The sequence below is a fragment of the Dermacentor andersoni genome, chromosome 8 (assembly GCF_023375885.2).
Source record: "Dermacentor andersoni chromosome 8, qqDerAnde1_hic_scaffold, whole genome shotgun sequence".
In the NCBI taxonomy this organism is placed as follows: Eukaryota; Metazoa; Arthropoda; class Arachnida; order Ixodida; family Ixodidae; genus Dermacentor; species Dermacentor andersoni.
The window spans coordinates 116,656,129-116,675,269 of record NC_092821.1 but is presented as its reverse complement, the minus strand read 5'-3'; positions in this window follow the sequence as shown (position 1 = coordinate 116,675,269).

Below are 19,141 nucleotides of genomic sequence, written 5' to 3'. Positions count from 1 at the left end.
GTGGAATTGTGCCCTGATTGTGACTCACTGTTAGCGTCGTCTCTTGCTGAAATAAACGTTTTCTAAACACACAGCGTTTATAACGTTTCTTACTTTTTATGTTATCGTCCTGGTGGAACTGTGCCATGATTGTGACTCTGTGCTCGTATCCTCTCTTCTTGAAATAAACTTTTTCTAAACACATTGTAGTTATGCTTACGTGTTATATGTTCAATAAAATTCCCCTTGTGTAACACTGAGGCGTACGCAGGCAATATCCTTGCGCAGTTGTATAACGTTACGTGCGTAACTGGCTGTTTATTGGCTACACTAGAGAGTTTAATTTTTCCTCGCTATACATGATACGGTACAGCGATACGTGACATGACCTTTGCGCATGCGCGTTGTATACCGACAGTTACTGTGGCAGTTACCGCCGGTTACCGTAATCGCCACCCTAACCGTGGCAACATGGCAGCGCCCATACAGCGCCTACCACCCGCCTCGATCCGAATTCGCACTTGTTACTGGCTCTTCGCCCTGTCAGCAAGAAACAAGCGCCAAAATCAGTCGTCAGTCTCATCTCAATTAAGCTGAGGTCAAATCATTAGGTACGTTTTGTCGTAATTATTGAGATCACCTGTTTGTTTACACGCTGCTATAGGACTACAAACACGGCGCCGATCCGCAAAACTCGTTAATTTCGAGTTATAACAGATGGCGCCACAGCATCAGCATTTGTGATGCGTTAACGATGCGGAACGCTATAAAGGCCTAATTGTTCACTGCATCATTAATTTACTACTCCGCTCTAGCATGGTACGCGATGACGGTAGCGAGCAAAGGCCAAGTCGACGCCGAACAGACGCTGTGGCGCATCTGAACATTTGTAAAGGAATTCGTCCGTGCTACTCGTTAAGGAGACTGCAAGGTAACTGCAGAGAAACCGTACAGGTAAGGCGAAACCATGCTGTCGGATGCATGTAAACGCAATTTATGTTTACTGCGTCAAAATATTTTTTTGCGTCGATACACCAACCATGGAACAAGCGGCAGTGTGGCGAACAGACGCTGAGCAGACGACGCGTCGCGGGTGAGCACATCTCGAGGGGCGTTCGGCCTTCCTATTGACAAAGAATTCGTGTAGCTTCCACAGTGCTTGCAACCAGCTTGTGAGGTGGAGTATAATTGCGTTACATTCATGATCACCGGATGTACGTAAAATGCCGATGCTAAGTCTATAACCTAACTTGGGCGATGTGTACAGACCCTCGCCGCAAATGTTTTGTTGTTTAACGCGAAAACATATGTCCCATGAGGCAGGAAAGTCGGCGTTGTATAGGCAACGAGTGGTACCAGAAATGATCATCATCGGTGACGTCATCAGCGTCTTGTATGGCATCAGTAGTAATACAGACTACATAATTAACGTTAGAACAAGTTATAATAAGGTGTCTTAAGGTGGAGGTAAGTCAACGTGAAGTAAAGTGAATGAACGTGAATTAAAGTGGATTGAGATGCATTAAGGTTGATCCACTTCATCGGCCTTTCTTACTCGCAAAATTGCTGGGCCCATGGCGATCGAAAATAGCACAGCGAAAAGCACTGAACGCATCTGAAAATTTTTGTGAAGAGACAGGCATTCTTATCAAGTACTGGATATTGCACTGAATAGTCACACGATGTTACTATAACGTGCTTCTATTATTTGTAATTATTAGTTATTGTATGTTACGTGTTAAGCTTTTTTGTATTCTGTGGGTGCAACATTCTAACTTTATGTAATTCCTCATCAGTTTATATATATATATATATATATATATGCTCATCGCAGTCTACATCACGCCCGCTTGTGTGTGTTTGCGACTTTGTTTACAAACTCATTATGGTGCAACTTGCATTTGCATTTGACTTTCATATTGTTATGTTCATGGGTGTATGGGGCTGCGTGCTGTGGATGGCTGACCCTATGACGTGGTTTCTATTCATTTTCGTACATATATATATTTTATATTGTTGTTTCCGCTATGCGAAAACGAGTAGTCGTCACCATTATAAGGTGACTACGTACGTCTTTTTCTTCTATTTTAATTTCAATAAAAAAAAACGTTGGCACAAATTACAGCACGGTACATTAACGGGGACTTTTGTGAATTAAGGTTGGTACAAAATAGAGCAAGGTGCAAAAAAGTGGATTAAGGTTGGTACAGATAAGAGGAAGATGGATTAAGGTGGATAAATGGCAGAGTTGTGAAGGACACGTGGCAGCGTATGACGTCGCGCATCATGAACTTAACCAACTAATTAGAGAAGTCATTATGCTCTCGCATTCAAAATCACCTAAGGATATATACTTAAGCGACCGTCAGTTTTTCTTTTTTTTTTTTTTTCTTTCCAACCATTACAGCACTTAAGCGCGGGTCCCAAACGAGAACTTCGTTCTCGCGTTTGCCCGACCGAAAATGTCCCCAAGGAAGCAACGCGGGGACTTTTTGCCGGGGAATCTTGCCTCTCTTGAGGCCTCAAAATTTGCCTTTCCGTAAAAAGTGAGCACGACGCTTTTAATTTGCTTCTTGAACCGCCTGAACTTCCGTGCAAACATGATCATAGTTAGTGGCCGATACGGAGAGTGTAATGGAGAAACTTCAACTTTTTGTTTCTTGCCCTCATTGGTTGGCCCCGTCTCACTGGGACGCACGTAACACAAGAATTGCCGCTTCGCAGTGCGTCTTGGGCGCTCGGCCAGCGACACGGCCGGTCGGCCACGGGCGAATTACTGCGCATGTTCCAACCAGCCATGAACTCGCGAACTTCAGTATAACGTGCAATTTAATGTTCATCGCTAAACGAATTCGCAGCGACAGCTTGTCGCCATTAGTTTGCCTGCTGCCGCCAAAGCGGTATCCCCGCTGTTTTGTGTTGGTATTTTACTCATGTCTGCATTATTGTGCTTTATATCTTTAGACCCACGAGTAGCATGCGGCTACGGGTCCAAACAGTGTTGGACGCATTGTGTCTTCAAGGATAAATAAACAACTTGAATTTGAATCTACCTAACCCCCCCCCCCCCCCTCCGTCCCGTGCTGTGCTCCGGATCGCTTAATTCGCTCCCCTTGGCAGGAACGCTCCGTGTCAGGCGTGGTGGTGAAATATGCTGAAAAAAAAAAGGCACTGTAGAAGTGAAAGGCGGAAATGATATATAATAATGCAGAAATAAGAAAATGAAAGTAAAGAAGAATGTTAAGCTACCGGGAAGAAGAGGAGGAGGAAAGAAAGAAAGATGAATTCAACACAGGACCCCATTCACGAGTTTAGCAGAAGAGGTCTTCCAAGGTGTTCGAGCTGTAGAAGAGGTGGAACCAGTGCATTTTATTTAAAGTGGAGTATTTTGAAGGTGATCACATTGATGTACCTGAAAGTTTCTAAAATGTGTGTCTTTCTTTAAGTAAATGCGCGAACATTTGAGACAGGCCTCGTATATCTGGTGTCTAACTTTACGCAAGAGATTGAATACACGCACTAGTGAATCAAGGCCTGGAGTCGTCCTGCGATTTGTTTTAGGAGGCCACAGTGCCCAATGCATTGAAAACACATCTAATTCAAATATTTCAATTAATTTCACGTGTAGTATGCCTTATAACAGCGTGCCCATCACCCGTTGAGGTTGAGGGACCAGTGAGGGAGAGAGAGAGAGATAGAGATGAAGAGGAAAGGCAGAGAGGTTAACCAGATATCAGTCTTCGGTTTGCTTCCCTACGCCGGGCAAGGGAGATAGGGGTTAGAAAGAGGACAGAGAGGAAAGCGTTAAAAAAAAAAACACGCACACACACACACACAAAAGGCGTTCCAGTCAGAGACGTTCACAAAGGCCGGTAGATCTCAAAAAGCGCATTAGCGCTTGCACGGCCTCATTCTGGGACGACCAGTGAGGGAATAATATATTAAGATGTGGTTGCGACACAGGACTGTGTGCCACGATGTGCCCTTGCAAAGTATGTTCTGTTCTGTGCAGCCTGCAAGCGAGTTGTATACCGACGCACCCATCTAGGTTCCGTTATTTCATAGGGCTGGAACTTACAAGCTGTCACGTCTTTCTTGCCGTAAGTGTCTCCATTAGCCCGCTTACTACATTATGTGTTTTCGCGCAATTTTTTTTAGCTTGCCGTGTAGTTGATGTAGATAGGTTACTTTATGACGATGGTGCTCTGCACCCAAGAAGCAACTACTGAAGTTGCGTTTCTCCAAGTTTACTTGTCTTATTTACTCGTGTCATTTCTCAGTTAAAGCAGCCGACACCGATGGCGTGGTATTACACGCCAAGCACGTACACCAAGAAGAACAAACTTGAGCCATATGGAAAATTAGTTGGAGCTCTAGATAAAAATATTGACTTAGTCATCACTTAAGTATTTGTTCTGTATATTCAACGAAATGGTGGGGAGGGGGAGGGGGCGCTTGCCGTCCCTGTTTCTGTCGCCGTCATTGTAGTTGTGCGAAAGTTGACAGCTTATATAACGAGCGTACCAACTGAGCTGAGGTTATTTGAAGTTATTTTAAGTCTCGCCCGTAGCACGGGGAACCGTTTAATTCAGACTGTGTACGGGAGGCTTTTAGACATTCGCCCACCGTTTTCCTTCTGACGTGCCCTATATGGCAGACCGAGACACCAGGTGACTGTGCGCCTTCTGAACTGTTCGCCGAACAGGTCGGGAACAACGGTTCCTGCAACAAGTCCCGGTTCGGCTTCGATCAACACCGAGATGGCGTGAAAATAACTGTTCGGCTCCGGTTTTCAGTTCATGCCCCGCGGTTCGGTTTCACGTGTCGGCGTTTCGCGAGAAATTTGTCTTCTATAGCGCCGAGGGCACACAAGATAGGGGCGCTGCGGTTTTGTACGGGCGGGGCCTGTACCGAGTTCGCAGGTTGTCGCAGAGTGCATGCAGTCGGCCTTCCGCAATCGGTTTACAGGAAAGGCAATGATCACTCAACAGCTACAGCGAGCCCGCGCCTCCATTGGAGATATAATAGGGAGCTTTAGGGAACGCAAGCGGCTTGCGTACGCAAGAACTAGGGGCCACTGTACTGCGCATGCGCAGACACCATACGTCTCAGTATGGGCATGCGCAGTACCGTCGCCCCTATAGTTCTTGCGTACGCAAGCCGCTTGCGTCCCCTGATCTAAAACTCTCTAATGTTAGTACTGCATGCCGTCGCGCCTTCCGGAAAGGAACGGCGCGCGAAGCGAACCGACAGGAATTGTCTTCCATAAGAATGAAAAATAAAAATGCCGCAGACGCCCGGTCGCACGCAACGAAATCGACTGCTCACGACAAGGCGCGCCATTGCAAGCGTCGTGAGAGCGCGGCAGTGGCTGTTGGAACCCCTCAAATTGACGCCCTCCCCCCTTCCCCTTTACGTTATACGCTTCTCACTGCATGGAAGACAATGGGGGAACTATGCGTCAGTGGCCGAGTGGTGAAATTTGAAAAACGGAAGGAGCAGCAAAAAGAAAAAAAGAGAGAGAGAGATAGAAAGAACGTGGTCTGTCGAGCACCTAACTCACTCTCACTTCGAAAGTGGACTGCACTTGTCCGAGCGGATATATTAACGCGATAAAGTTAAGGGCCCCGTTGTGGCAGAAAATCCGGCGTCGGTGTGTCGTTGTCCGTCAGACAAAAGTCGTCCCGAACCACGCATGCATCCCGAATCACGCATGTCAGTCCTCCACGTGGCGCATAGGTGTTACCGAACTAATTGAATTTCTAATTTAAAATGCGTCGGAAGATTCGTAAAGTACGACTTACACACAATCTACAGACATGATAGCGTCGGATTGGGATCTTACTATACTAGAAAACATTATTCTTTTACGCGGAAACTGCCGTTTGAGGTCTGTCTTAGTGGCTGCGGTCGAGGTGCGGATAGTATAGGGGGACCTAGTGAGTGAGTTGTTGTCTTTAACTCAATCAAGCGTGTTAAAGACGTACTGATGAACGCTTCCGCGTTGCACTCTTAAAGGCGAAACTTTAGCGTCCTCCCAAGTTTTTGATCCTGCGGCCGCAGTGTGTGAGAAGCTTTCGACGCAGGAGACACGCGCATTCGCTTAAGGGCACTCCTCTGATTGGTTTGCGGGACGCTATGACGTCACCTCGCTATTACATCCCGGCGCCACGTGTTTAAATTTAAAAAAAGAATGTTTGCAGAGTCATTGAGATTTCAGCTCCAACTTAACAGTTTAAAGTTTTCTTTCCAGCAGAGGCAGTTTGATCTTTTTTTTTAATTTTATCTTCCACATAATTGTTTCTTCATTTACACAAATCATCCTCGCACCGTCTAGTTCTAACCTGCCTGTTCTAAAGTGTTGATTTCTTATTTCTTAAAATGCTTGTTTCTTACATTATCTTGAACTTCATCATGGCTATAGACTGGCAAACAAAGGACAAGTTAGGGGCGACAACAAGGCAATAAAAGTGAAGCGCAGACTCACAACTAGTTTACTTTTCTTAGCCCCCACCGCAGGGTGTTACTGTTACGTTGACCTACCCGGTTCTTGGCTAATCCCTCAGAGTCGGTATGCGCGAGCTTTCTCTCTCTTTTTTTTTTGACTGCTGCGTTTCCGCCCTGGGCCGACCTGGCCACTGCCGGGTTCCCCTGGGGTCACCATATCAACGCCCACCTTAGCGCGGACACCCGATCAACACAGATCAACGAGGAGCAGAGCTCCCAGTCTGAACCCGTCCTCTAGCAAGCAGCTGGATTACAGGGGCGTAACTCTATAAGAATCTACGTCTATACGTTTTAAAGCAAATAGCTTTTTTTTTTTCTCCTTCGTCTGCTTTTGTAGTGTTGCGTGCAGGGCGAGTTTGTCGTATAATGCCAACAGTAAATACATTAGAATAAAAATGTTCGATGCGCACCCAGTTCTCCAAATTTGCGGGCTCTATAGGCATGACATTTGCAACGGTAAAATAAATACTTTTGTCGAAGTTCCTTAAAGAACCAGGGCTGTTGCGGAGTTTGTCATTATAGACAATGGACAACAATGTAAATGTACGAAAGGCACTGTGCCAGTGCTACCGACTCTAGAGAAATTTTCCCAGGGATATTAGCCATTGTTTGGGGAAGCAATGAAATGTGTATAAATTTATGGAAACCTCGCGCCATAGGGCATTGAAGTGGAGAGAATGCTGACGTACGTGAGCGCGTATTTTGATTACCAGTCACGGCAAATTACATTGGCATTAGCATGCGAACTATGACTTTTGATTGTACAGCAGCGCGCAGTGAACAACAGCCTGGATGCCCTGAGCCCTTCGACGATGTACTGCTTCTGTGATTGTGCCGTTCATACCTCTATAGCTGGTCTGTCCATGTCTGTGCATTCCAAATGAAATATTTATCTCCGACCAGCAAAAACAGACATATGCTGCAACACCAAACGAATCATCACAAGCAAATCAGAGGGATCAAACAGCTCATCAAACAGCCGACTACGCACGGGTGTACTAAATTCTAAAATTTACCGGGGACTGCCCATAGGCAGACCAACCTTGGACACAGTCCCAGTGGTCACGTGTCTGGGCCAGTTTTGCTTTGAAGGTAAACATTAGTCGCGCAACTTCGTGCTTAACTGCGATTGACGCACAAGCGCATTATTGTACGTGGTGGTGCTACGTCAGTAGCCGCCATGAAAAAAAGTTATTCACCTATTTTACGTTGTTTTCAGACAATTGGCACACTGTTTTGATACTGTTACATTCTCAAAGGGAGGAGAGGCGCCTATCTTCCTTACAACTTGAATAAGGTTCCGTGTAATCTTGGCACTTTATGCTAGGTGAAAAACAACTTTGGGCAACAACAAAGCGTGTTGGCGACTACTCCTGTGACTGTGGCTTCAAACAGGAGCCTGCCTTATTAGCACAACTTGCACTGCGACACCAACTCAGGCTGAGTCCAGTGACTTCACTATTTGAATACCTTATAACGAGCTTCTATAGAGATAAATTTGAGCTATAAAACTTGCGGTGCATAGCACAAGGACAAATTTATAATTACAGTAATCATATTGACAAACTGCAGAACCACATTTTACAAGCATCTAGGAAAATCCGGGGATTTTTTCAAATACCAGCTAACGGAAAACTGCCTTCAGAAGTTGGCTGCACTGTATGACACTCAACTCTTATGCAGACATGCGTACGTAACGTCGTCTGCTAACACAGTTGTGAGTCCAAGCCAAGGAGGTTTAAAAAAAAAAAGGATTGATGGAGTCGACGCCAGCGCTTGCCTCTAGCCCACCTCTGAAATAGAACCTTGTCGGCTGGTGTCCGCTTACAGGATCAAGTGCTTTGGCTGTGCTTATGTGTATGCCATGTGAACTAGTAAATAAAAGCTGGTTGTTTCCGACAAAAGTATTATATCTTGAGTATAGATGACCTTATCTACAACAGAATTTGCCAGGATGCATTCAGGCTTCATCCCAAAACCAGTAAAAACAAGGATACACGTGTATCTGTATATAGCAAAATAAGGTATTGTTTGAAACTCTTGGTTCACGGTTCACGTAAACGCATCCGAGTTAATTTTGAAAAGTTTGAAGGCAATATGCAGTGTATTGTACTAGTTGCCTCATGTGCGTTTAAGAGCTGCCGATATGGCTCTGTCGAAAAGAAAAAAAAGAAGAAATCCGCGAGCCTCATACTGAATAATCCCATATGAATATATACCTTTAAAAAACCCGTGTTTTCATATGTCACGGGAACATACAGCATGTATCCTCATACGATTTAGGGGAACATACGGGTTTTCTTGTGGGACCCACATATGTTGATACGAGATTATTGGAGATTACTCTTCTGGGATTTTTTTTACGTTAGGTGGCTTGCGTCTGACATCATCGCGGCCGCCATCTTGAGGTACCAGCATGTCGAGAAGAAGCTGCGAAATGCAACAACAAACGTGACAGCGCGTCCAGGTGTGCGTCTCGGTCGCGCCCCTCGAGCGACAGCTTCGATTAACAGCAACACAATAATTCGGCGAAATACATACGTCACCGTCACACACGCAAAAAAGCAAAACAATGTGTATACACGCGCGATAATACATGGTGCACATCGCGGCGGCGCCACGTTCGGGTTAGAGGGACGCTAAACAGAAAAATGATTTCTTCTGCATCAGTAAATTACATTTTTACGACACTAAAAACACCATAACTCAAACCACAATAAGACGCTTTGCAAGCAAGAAAAAGTGAAAGAACGAAGCATGGGTGGCGACGCCTCCTCGAAGCTCCCGCACCTGGTCGCTGTGACGTCATGGATTTTGATGGTATCTTGTAGGGCCTACTTAAGTGTATAGCGGTACAGATTGACTACACTGTGTTCTGAAGGAACCAAATATTAAACATGGCAACTTTCGGGAACCTTTGCCGAGCCAAGGCGGCCCAAATGCGAAAACATAGTTTGGAATCCCTGACGTCACACCGACGTACCGGCGTCGGTGTTTCGGCGCGAAATTCAAATACCAACACTTGGACCTTCATTTGCTCATCTAATAATCAAACTATTATTTTGAAGTGACTGCCTGCAGAGTTCTCAAACAATGCTTTATTAGTCTAAACTGATTTACTGTTTCGCTTTAGTGTCCCTTTAACGCAAGCAGGAGCGATCATCGAGAAGCAGCGTCCCAGACGTCACGTGGTGGTGCACACACTTCGTACAATCCTCCTCCTGCGCATTGCATTGCGTGCTCGGGGTGTTGGAGTGAGCGATCTCCGCGGTGACGCCACCTCTATGACGCCACCGCAAGCCGGAGGCGCGGGGAAAACGCACGTAGGCGGGGCGCAGCTCGCCGGGCCGGCCGAACGCGACGCCCCGTTGTAAAAGAAAGCTTGGCGCAACGGCGCCTTTGTGTCTGCGTCGATGGGGCCGCGAGTCGTGCGCGCGCCGTCGATCGCTGCGGCGCGTCGTCGGACTGGCGCCCGACACAATGCTTGTACTACAACCGCGTTCCCGCCACGGTGTGTGTATGGGCCGTCGTTTCATTGTCCGGCCGTGTCGTTTCTTTTCCTCCGCGTGTTCGCGTCCGGATCGATGTGCGATCGCGTCGCCCACGCATTCCTGCTTCGATGTATTCCGCGCGGGGAAAGAAAGTGGAAATCGGTTCGCGGAGGGTTCGTTGCGCCCTTGTGCGCTCGTTATGTAGAACACATTATATATATATATACGAACGGAGGCGGCCGCGAGCGCATTGTTCCGACGCGGTGCGTAATGTCGGCGTAAAAAACTGAAGCGCGCGAACGATTCCGAAACTATAGACTCCGACGCGTTGATCCCGTCTCCCGGTTCGCGTGCCTGTTGTAACACTGGGTTGACTCGGACTCTTAAAACGTGTGCTGTGACTGTACTGTCGGGACTGTACTGCCCGGTACAATTCCACTGGGTCAAGAACGGGGGACGCGCTATGGGCGTGACAAGCGTATGTTTGTATTCGATGTTGAAAATGAAGTGGCGAGCCTGGATTTTCGAGAACGGAAACGCAAGCAAGACAGATTAGCTCCACTAGAGAGTTTTAGATCACGGTGCCCAGGCGTTTGGATGACGCAAACCGCCGGGCGTACAAAAGTACGCAAAGCGAGCACAAGAGAGCGCAGAGCTAGGCCCATAATGGAGTTGGCGTCCCCACTCCCCCTTCCAACCCTTGGATGTGTTTCTCTATTCTAAAACTATCTACTGTTTCAGAAAATAAGCCATATTTTTAGAGTACTTATTCCATACCTATTTTTGGAGTTCTCTTTACTCCCCAAAGATGCATGTTTGCGTCGCTTGAAAAAATGTCTATTCCCTTCGGGGCGTATCTTATCGGTCGACAGTAATCGCCGTCTCTTTTGCTTGCATTTTCATTTCTTGTAAAAAAAATTGTGCGCTCGCTGCTTTCCTGTCACAAACGTTAGACGCCACGCTGATAACGCGCATATAGTATACCGGATGCGAAGTGTTCAAGAAAGTAAAGGCACGCAATTGAGATAGATGACGATTATTGTTTAAGAACAAGATAAGCCCCAGAGGGTGCAGACATTTTCTTAGAGTTCCAACCTGCAAGTTAGTACCACGACAACGCACTTCGAGAACGCAGAAATTGTACTACGGGGTCCTCTTGTGGGAAGAGATGCGTGTCCCACACATATCTGAATCCATGATATAGAATTTGAAATGGATTACAATTTTTTGCTGGCCTAAATTCATAGCAGAGAGGTGGACACTAGTAATTGCCAAGACATTTCACTAATAAACTTGCCAGTTACGTATAGTAACTTTACTGCACAAGCGCAGAATTGGAGCTAATCAGTGTTCAAGGCATGTCGACTTGGCTGACTTGACACTAGAGTTTTAGAATAAGGGCCCCCAAAAAATAGCGTCGAAGCCACTGCGCATGCGCGAGACGCAAACTGCGTTTGGATTTTGCGTTCGGAAGGCTATTTCACCGATTTAGCGGGAGCCCAAATAGCGGCCCCAAAAGCTTTGCGTCAGCAAACATGGCGGCGCCCATCGAAGCGACGACTCTCAATTTATAGCACCGAACTGGGTTCGATTCGTGGTAACGCGTGAAGTTCGCAAGCTAGGAGAAGTGACTGCGCTTATCGCTTTCTATCAACTAGCGTGTGTTATGAAGATTGATTCATTAGACGCCGCTGTTTCCAAATTCGATTGTGGATTTTATGGCTCGTAGGCCTAACACGGCTAAGCTTGGCTTGTGAAGGCACGTGAAGTTGGTTTGCTCAAAACTAAGAGCAATTGTTTGCTGCTTACAGAATAACCTCTAAATTGTAATTAAACGCGAATGCACGCAAGTCAAAATTACTATGCCTATCATAAAATGAAATATTTTATTTAATTATTTCTAATCGCTTTTCTCTGACTCCGTAGTGGCGCTGTCAGCGCAAGACGCTATCCGCAAACGTAAAACCCTATTCTAAACCTCTTCACTCCTGTGTGCCCCAACGCTAACACCCTCAAAGCTCTTTGGGGCCCCAAACTATTGGGGCCCCTATTCTAAAACTCTCTACTAATGCATTTTGCTGCAAGTTTGGGGACAGCCATCCTGAAACTGATACTGGTCTCAGAATTGCTATTTTTTGTTGTCGAGCACTGGCAGTGTTCAATTATGCAATTGGAACAAGGATGCATTAGCACGCTTGTACGCTATCAAAAATTATCAAAGTTTAGTAAAAAAAATCTCATAGCCATATTCTTTTGGCAATACACAAATTCAAATTTCCACCACTATGAACCTTTGCCAGCAGAAATTATCACTCCTGAACCCAATTCTCGGCAACTGGAGATAATGGTTAAAAGTGGGACTACATGTGAAAAATTAGACTGCCAAGATCCGCAAGTCATTTAATGCAAAACAGTTAGGTATTATTCTTGTACATTTCATTCAAAGGTTCAAGGCACCTATTCCTTGCTACTCCACTTCAATTAGACTTGTACTGGCCCATTTTAGCGATGAATATGCCAATATCCCTCGATTTTGAAATTTACCAAGTCGTGCATGCAGGCCTTCAACTCCCTCTATACCTAATCCTAATCTCTGCATCTCTTCGTCTGCTCATGAGAATGATTTCAATGCACACTTTAAGCACTATGCTGCCCAGCATGACATCACAGACACTCATACTCTTTCCTAGGGCATTACTACTTTGCGAATACAATGAAACTGGAGTGCACAAGATCTGCGAGCAACCACGAAGCCCAGTGACACGAATATAGAAATAAGTGGCTTTATTTCCACAACCTTTCAGTGCAACCTGTGCATGTATACATCTCCTAAACAAGACTTCCTTCATGAAACAGCCTGCGTCGTCTTTCAACTCTACAAAAATAGTAACCTCGAAGCACACGCAACAGACAAACGTACACAACGCTTTACGAGTAATGAAGCAGCGGCGGTGGACCGCCTACATCGCACAACAGCAGAGAAACATGACGCCAGGGGCTTTTCCAAAAATGTGAAAATGATAAAGATTTTGGACACCAAGAACATGCTTTAGCACGCTTGCGTCAGTGGCACACAAATTTTTTTCCATGGAGGTTATACATTGCAAGTTGTGTGTGTGTGTGTGGGGGGGGGGGGAGAGAGAGAAGATGCAGCCTGTGAGCAGAAGCACATGCAAGCCCACAATGTTTGGCCCCAATGCAAGTGCTGGTAGATTTTACGTTGAAATGCACCGCATGTTGAGGACACAACATGCAAATACCGTAACATGGATCGTGACATCGTGCACAAGTATTTCAGCACATGGAAGCACAAACAACCATCTGCATAAAGTTTGGCCAGCGATAACTGCCTCATTATGGAGACAATGTATAAAATCTATCTAAAGCAATGGTAGTGGTGGCTTTTACTGGCTTAGAATGTTTGGAAGAAAATTGCTTCCCGTGACTCCTTCAAGCAAGGTATGCCATTTTTTTTGACAACTTCACGTGTACACAAGTCCATTACCGTCTAGAAGAAAACATTAAGAAGTATTAAGTGCAACCCTGAAAAGTGCCACATTACTATTACTGATAGCCACGTGCTTGATTAGTTTAGGCTTGCACAAGGTATTTGAAGTACATTTCTTTGCAATATAAATATTATCAGGTGAGCAAGTAAATTTAGAAATGCCAGCGCTGTTACGACCCTGTAGATGGCCTTTCGTGGCGCGCCTACCTTGTGGGATAAACAACGGTGCATCGAAAGGTTACATGGCGTGGTCTCTCTATTAATTATAACAACAGGTCGACACCTAACGTACCCGACTGCATATGCTTCACGATTTGGAAGCCTGCTTCATTGCACTACCATCCACGGTGCCAGTTTTCTTTTTTTTCGACAGGCATGCGACTTCAGAGCACGAGTACTAGTGCCTACGGGCTGAAAGTCTGGGTCGGCTGACACTGCAAGGACAGGAGTGCAGCTTCATTATAAATTCTAAAACACTTCGTGCCAGAAACTGCACGCTTTAACAGACAATTTCCGAGCTGTCTCACCAACATGCAACTTTCAACCAAGATGGTTTCAACACCAACTTTCCTGCAGGATGCTGTGAGGAATTAGAACAAAGTACCACCGCGTCGAATGAAGTGCAAACAAGAAATAAAAATCAACGCTTCAATTGCCTGATTACTTGTAAGATACGTGATCCTGGCATAGCCGGGTGCTAAGAACGGTCTGGCCTCAAGTAAGCCTCTGTAAATGAACCTCCCCAGCTTCATACACAGTGGCAGATGTGAAAAGGGAACCTTGCCTCCTTGTTTGTTTTATGTTCGCACTTCATTCCAGCGTGACAGTACATGAACATCTACTCTTGTGGAAAAGACCTAATCAGTACTCGATCCAGTACAGTTGGACATTTATTTATCCTACAATATAAGAAAAAAGTGTGACCCATAAAACCATGTAATGTGATGGAAAAGTTACTCTGTGGGCCATTTCAAACTTGGGTTGCTAAGAGCTGTCAAGTAATGATTGCTTGTTCCATCTCGGAGCAAACAGCCTTGTGCATAAAGTGAGAGGTTCAGTTTCACTTTGAAATTGGTGAAAAGTGCCCATTAAGATTTACTAAGAACCACAGTGGTAAGCTAGTAGTCAGACCCATGGCATAAAATACAGTTTATCGATAATCTCGAATCTTAGTCTGAAGAATTCTTTGCCTGAAAGCTAGTATTTCAGCATGAATTGCGCACAGCAACAGAATGGTACTTTGTGTTGTTCTTAAGATCCACAGATGCTACCACAAGACACCAGCACAGAAGTTGGTTTGAAGCCATTTGATAAGCAGTTAGCATGACATTTAATACAAATGGAGTCCTTCGATACTTTTCAACTTCTCACGAAACTTCTACAAAAGCTATGCAACTCTGTACCCTCAATTCAATGGTGAAGCTTCTGGCTTTTCAATTATCCGACCAGTTATCACTCACAAGAGAAAGCATAAGTTATACTGTGCTTTGGGATTTAAAGATCCGTGTTCTTCAACTGTACATGCCAATCTACTAGGGTCAATGGCACGCACAATCTTCATGACACCTTTAGCAGCAGATTACAAGAGGCTTTGCCAGCTACAAGAGAAGATATATCCACCATAACAGACATGTTTCTAAAAGATTTGACGAGTGCTCAAGATGTGCTGTTGCCACAACAGTCACTACGTACGGCAAGTCAACTGAAACACTGACATTGAATTGAAATAATTGTGCCACCATTTGCGGTCATCAACGAAATGTGTTCCTTATTTTACATCTTCCTTAAGATTAATTTACGAATACCTTATTGAGTTGCATCCACACATCTGCGCACTATACTTTCATATGGACGGTGACCAACAAACGAATTCAAGGGCCCTGACACAACTTTGCACTAAGTTCCACATCTCACACACTTACAAGTAAGCTATTGCACATAACTTGTTTTACAATACTGTGAACTGGAACAACAGTGTACCCTATCCAGAGCATAGCCGCAACAAAACCTTCACACTCAGTTGTTTCATATTTGCATTTGTCTTTCTTTTGCAAGAAGGCCAACTACCTGTCATAGCACTGACAACACTTGAACATTCTACAGTGCCAAAGGTTTCCATCCCTATTCATGTCTGGCGATAGTATACAAAAGCCATCAATGACAACATGAAAACTAATAGAACAGTGTTACTGAATGCCAACCATAGAGAAGCGCTATTTGTTTACACTATATTTGGGATTCTTCCAGAAACACCGGGCGATTCACAATTGACACCACAACTGATTTATAGAACAGAAGCTATCTTCCCATAACACAGATATTTTATCTCTGCCACCCAACCAACAGGAAAGGTGATAAACAAAAGTCTATTAATTGTCAACCCCGACTTTACATGTGAGCTGCAATATGAAACCTGCCTTCAGAATGAACTGCTAATCTCCAACTCATCTTTCAACGGCTCAACAGTCTAGCAGTTCTTAACATTAGTGATGGAATGTTTCAAACCGCGGAAAAAAGGCCACATATAACTTGCTGTGATAAACTATGACAGGCCATCCAACATACACAACGTACACAGCATCCACATCAATCAGCATACCATCACCTGATGCAGGTTGTAAATATGGTAAACCTTAATTCGCTGGTATCATAAATAGCACATAGACCAACTATACAGGGCAGATTGTGAGTGACAACACTGCTCTTGAGTGATAATGCCACGCTGGTTGTTACAAAGACAAAATGAGCCGAAGTCATGCAACTGTGCGGATATTCGACAGCACGCCAGTAGTGAGAAAAATGCATAAGACCTGCTTGTGCAACATTGGCAAGGAGAGAACGGACACTCGTCAACGACATTGAACAAAAAGACATGACACAGTCAACTGGCAGAACTCAAGTACCTAGAGACTCAGTTTTTGTTTTGAATTATCAAACTGTCAAAAATGCTGTCCAAAAGACACCACCATCTCAGTGGTGCCATCTTATAGTGGTGCTCATAAACACGCCTGTAAACAACGCTGCAAACATTCTGCGATACAAAAGTTGTACAAGCACGGCATTGCAATTTTTTTAACCCCACCATACTTGTTGTTCGGCAACCACACAAAGCAGCCATCAAATGCAGGTACGTTTCGATTATTCATGCCTCATGAATGCTCTCTTATCAGCCTTTTTTGCCAAAGTTGCATTGCATTATGAATCCAAAAAGTGTGACCCAGCTACACAATTCACCAAAGACAGCCAAAATTTTTTTGATCTGCTTGAAACAACCAGAACTTCGAATACTCTCTATTTGAATTATCGCAAGTCCACTTCTTATCTTAAACATCTCACACAAGAGACATTGACCATGTTCAGTAAACTTGAAACTGACCTCAGTGTGGCAGCCAAAGGGCTCTCGATTTAATTTCACATGTCTTCAACACCTACATAGCAAGAAAGCCACAATTCGCCAAGGACTGGCTGAAGTTCCCACTACATGTTCGCTACTACACGTAATAAAATCTGATCTACTCTTAGTGTAAGGCATTGGCTTTGGTGTCCCCGAAATCAGTACAGGAACACACATCATCTTGCAAGAGAGTTCATAACAGCTGTTGTTGTTGCTGCTAAGTTTGCACCATGAAAAACTTTTCTTTCAAGCTTACATTTGTTCTGGCATGGCTAAGGGTGGCCTTGCGCGCAGGCCTCTCAGGCACAGGCACCTTGGCAACTGCTAGATTGTTCACAAACTTGTTTTCATAAGCTTTAACGACACTATCGCACAAGAAGCAAAGGTAGCAAATATACCAATGGCTTAAGCATTTGAGAAACTTGCGTTGCACTGTAACAGCTCTGCAGGCTTAACCTGCCTGTTCGTGAAGTTATGGTTCACTGCTCCTTGCGGAGTGGTTGAGCATGCCTCTGAGACAACTAAGAGCTCATGTAAATTACAAGTAAACGGCGATGAATCAATCAAAAAACATTACAAACGAAACAAAAGCATGGGTAATATTTGTTAATGTTTGACTTAGAAATTCTCAGAGACCTGGTGCTGACATTCCACACTGCACATTCGTCCAACTCCTTGGCTGTAGAATTGCACTTTTAAAGCTAAGTTCACAATGGCAAACAAACGCCTAAAAAAAAAGACAATAAGCAATGCTAGACCACAGGCTTGTCAAATCCTACATTTCAGAATGTTCACAGCTTGTTGCCGACGCTCCAGGGATTGGCATCGTGGCACGGGAAGATCGAGCAGCAGACACGAGATGAACACATTGTGCATGTTGAATTTGCTACTTGTGTCATGCCTCTTGTTCCACGCCCTTTGTTCTACCATGTGCACATTACATTTCACCCGCACCACTTTGAGCTGTGGCTGCTAGTGAATGGCCAGTCTTGAGGTGTCCTTGTAGCGGGGCCGCTTGCGGCCGATGAGCAAATCGTGCTTGACACTGGCCGTCCGGTTTTCCAGCTGCCCGGCGCTTGCCTCGAGCATTGACATCTCTTTCCTCAAGCCTTCAACCTGCATGTGAAACAGGTTTGTAAGTTGCAGAATGACAGCTATGGTGCAGTGCAAAGAACAGATGCACACAAGATGAAAGCGTGAACACATGGACACAGCAATGCCTGTGTTACACTATGCTAGTAATCTATGTTTGGGTGTCAACGTATCCTCATCACAACAATATTTTCCTTGCGTTACTGGGCTTGGCATGCATGTTATACTACTGGGGGGCTGTTCTGCCATGCTACATGCACCACGTGGCAACCACAAGGCCATGGGAGCTGCCATACTACATGCACCACGTGGCTACCACGAGGCGACGGGAGCTCCCACTGCTCCGCGACGAATCAAGAATTCGACACAGGAGGCGACTTCAACAAGTGTCCAGCCATATCCGCGACGGATCAAGAATTTGACACCAGAGGTGAAAGAAGCACTCAGCCATCTCCACGGCTAATCAAGAATTCGACGTGAGCGACGTCGTCAGCCTGCCCCGCCTGGTTCCTGCCGACGAAAACTTGCCCTAACTGATTCTGGCCGACGAGGGGTCGCCAAAGGGATTTAAGGGAGAACCAGCCCATTGTGAGAAGAGAGAGTCACTTCCAGCCGCCCAGTCGGTCTGATGCGCTCTTACTGCGACCTGTGTGCTATCATCCACTATCTGTAAATATTGTATAAAGTTTTTCGTTTCTTCTTCATCTACGGAACGAGTCCGTCTTTCGTCCTCCACCTCTAAGTCACAACAGGGCTCATAAATTACAGCGTAATACTTAACGCTCTGTGGCATTGCCTTTGTGATGCGTCCTCAGAGCACCTGCGCTTGAGCAGAACATGGTGAGGAGTGAATGCCGAAGAAGCAGTTATGTTTGCTGCCACGTTGGAATGAGGATGCTCTTCATTAGCTTGCTGTTGTGTGTGGTCATGGCCAAATAAAGGTGCTCGGTACCACACCATGACATTGCCCGAGTTCCTTCAGCTTCTCTTAATGCCTACAAATGGAAATGCTGTCAACACACATTTGTCACTTTGATTTGAAATGTTGAGGTCACTAAGAAAACATACACCACTATAAACGATTAAGTGACATATCTGATGACACCCTCATTAATCATCTCTGGTCCATGATAACCCAAGAATGCAGCGGTAAATACATTGCTGCACAAT